Source organism: Fukomys damarensis, unplaced genomic scaffold (genome assembly GCF_012274545.1).
Source record: "Fukomys damarensis isolate Sample0158 unplaced genomic scaffold, DMR_v1.0_HiC HiC_scaffold_21, whole genome shotgun sequence".
Taxonomy (NCBI): domain Eukaryota; kingdom Metazoa; phylum Chordata; class Mammalia; order Rodentia; family Bathyergidae; genus Fukomys; species Fukomys damarensis.
The window spans coordinates 32,107,905-32,108,294 of NW_022900933.1; positions in this window are offsets into that span (position 1 = coordinate 32,107,905).

Genomic DNA, 390 nt, shown 5'->3' on the forward strand with positions numbered 1-390 from the left:
GTGTGTGTGTGTGTGTGTGTGTGTGTGTGTGTGTGTGTGTGTTGCCCCTCTCCCTTGCCCTAAACGTGAAGTCCTTACCCCTCTCGTTCCCCCTGCCCCACCCCCAACTCTCCACTACCCGCCCTGCCTCCGAACCCTACAAGTAATCCCAGCCGAAGGGGCTGAACTGTGCTGGAGTGAGCTCAGCACCTCTGATTCTAAATACACTGCCACCCCACCCCCAACACCCCGTGTTGCACCTGGGGTGCAGGAGGCCCATTGAGGTCGGGAAGTGAGCCAGCGAGGGCCGCCTTCTGTACTGGCCACGGGGGGCGCTCTGAGTCCTCATTGCCAGAATTAAAAATGACCGAATTACCGGGGAGCGACCTCGCCGGGGGCAGGGGGTGAGAC